The sequence below is a fragment of the Triticum dicoccoides genome, chromosome 5A, assembly GCF_002162155.2.
Source record: "Triticum dicoccoides isolate Atlit2015 ecotype Zavitan chromosome 5A, WEW_v2.0, whole genome shotgun sequence".
In the NCBI taxonomy this organism is placed as follows: Eukaryota; Viridiplantae; Streptophyta; class Magnoliopsida; order Poales; family Poaceae; genus Triticum; species Triticum dicoccoides.
Window position 1 is genome coordinate 693013454 of NC_041388.1, and position 2666 is coordinate 693016119.

The window sequence follows — 2666 nt, forward strand, 5'->3', positions numbered from 1 at the left end:
GTTATGCGGTCTTACCGATAAAGATCTTCGTAGAATATGTAGGAGCCAATATGAGCATCCAGGTTCCGCTATTGGTTATTGACCGGAGACGTGTCTCGGTCATGTCTACATTGTTCTCGAACCCGTAGGGTCCGCACGCTTAAGGTTTCGATGACAGTTATATTATGAGTTTATGAGTTTTGATGTACCAAAGTTAGTTCGGAGTCCCGGATGTGATCACGGACATAACGAGGAGTCTTGAAATGGTCGAGACATAAATATTGATATATTAGACGGCTATATTCGGACACCGGAAGTGTTCCGGGTGATTTCGGAGAAAACCGGAAAGCCGGAGGGTTACCGAAACCCTACCGGGAGAAGTAATGGGCCATATGGGCCTTAGTGGAGAGAGAGAGGGGCAGCCAGGGTGGGCCGCGCGCCTCCTCCCCCCCTGGTCCGAATTGGACTAGGAGAGGGGGGGCGGCGCCCCCCTTTCCTTCTCCCTCCCCACTTCCTTCCCCCTCCTAGTAGGAGTCATACTCCTACTAGGAGGAGGACTCCTCCTGGCGCGCCAATAGGGGCCGGCCGGCCTCCTCCCCTTGCTCCTTTATATACGGGGGCAGGGGGCACCCCTAGACACACAAGTTGATCCATGTGATCATATTCTTAGCCGTGTGATGTGCCCCCTTCCACCATAATCCTCGATAATATTGTAGCGGTGCTTAGGCGAAGCCCTGCGACGGTAGTACATCAAGATCGTCACCACGCCGTCGTGCTGACGGAACTCTACCCCGACACTTTGCTGGATCGGAGTCCGGGGATCGTCATCGAGCTGAACGTGTGCTAAAACTCGGAGGTGCCGTAGTTTCCGTGCTTGATCGGTCGGGCCGTGAAGACGTATGACTACATCAACCGCGTTGTGCTAACGCTTCCGCTGTCGGTCTACAAGGGTACGTAGATCACACTCTCCCCTCTCGTTGCTATGCATCACCATGATCTTGCGTGTGCGTAGGAAAATTTTAAAATTACTACGTTCCCCAACAATTGCACCTAGGATTGGTCCTACACAATGCGAGTAACAACTCTACTCATGCTTATATGGGATTATACTAATATGATGTTACATACATTAGAGAAGTAGAACGATGCCTTTAGCGAGTTGGATGTCAATCCATCAAGTTCCATGTGGAAGACCAGAGCGAGTTCCTAGATCGGAGCTACCAATGTCCTAGTGTAAGTATTTGGAAGATGTTGAGTGTGTCCTTCGTCTTGGTTGGATGCCTTTATATAGGGTCGGTGGCCATCAACCCTCATCTTAGTGTTCTTGCGTTGCACGCCATGGACTCCTCCATGTTTGATGATTGTATGAATTCTTGTGAGGAAACTGGAGATAGTAGAGGTTGGTCTCTGAAGCATGCCCCTAGTACCACACATACACAGGCAAATGTGACCCAAATTTGTTATACGCGGCATGGGAATACAATGAAAACACTTCCCTCAACAAGCCCCATTAGTATTCATAATGAGGTCACCACGCGTGTTGCCCAAATCATTTGCCCTTTAAAGAAGTCGCCAGATGACTTGTTTGCCAATATTTTGACTCGTGGATTCCTAACTTTTTTGTGCTTATCTTCGCGCCTGATGGGAGTATTTTTGCACGTATTTTTACCCGTGTTTAAACCGGAGAATCTTAGATTTTCTAAGATAATCACTTTGGTATGATCATTATTGACTAATAAAAGTGAAAGATCTCAAATCACTTGGTTTATTGTTCCCTCTAGGAATGGAACATTTTAGGTGATAAATCAAGCAATACATAGAAGGCAACGGGCGTGGCAATAAGTCCAATCAATAGAAAGTGCACAAGAGGTTCCCGGGAAAAATACGGCGGCTGGTATGAGATAGTCCGCTCGTACTAGTGTTCGTACCACCTACCATCGCATCCATGTCGTCAACATTGACATATTCCGTGAAGGCACCCAAAGTCAATTCGCGAGGCGTCAGCCACAAACACTATTCCAAACACCAGGACCATATAAGGAGAAGGAAATATTTTCGGAGAGGAGAGTAGCTCATCTATTCATCCAAGAAGTCCCAAGTAAATGGCCACCATTCCAATCTACATCCGCCATCTCCATCTCTATAGCCTTCATCCCCATAGCCATATCCATAGGCAAATACTACAAGGTAGATGATATCAATGAAGTCATTTATAATCGTGTGGTCAGTTGTTCCAAAATATTTGTCAGCTGTGATAAATTGGTACTATATCATAGAGCATTGTTTTATAACATTTCTCTGTTGTGATATTGTATCAAGGAGTATATGAAGCAATGTATATGATTATGCAACAGAACACGGTTAATAATCTCTAGGTTGGGTGAAGGGTGATTGAAGGAGAAAGGAGCTTTATTATTGAAAGATTGGTGGCGCATGCTTCTATCTCTATTTAAACCAAGTAGTTCACACCTTCGTGCAACATGTCTAACGCCATTTGTAATCTTTTTGGCACTATTTGTAACCAAGGTTGACATATAAACATATTAAGTCCCATCGTCGCTTTCGGAAGCCTCACATTACAACATTTAATGGCAACCACCATAGTTAAACATACCAAAAAAGTACAACTCCTACCTTCCACAATACCCCCCCCCCCCCTTGCTTCCTAAAAAATGGAAGAAAAAAAG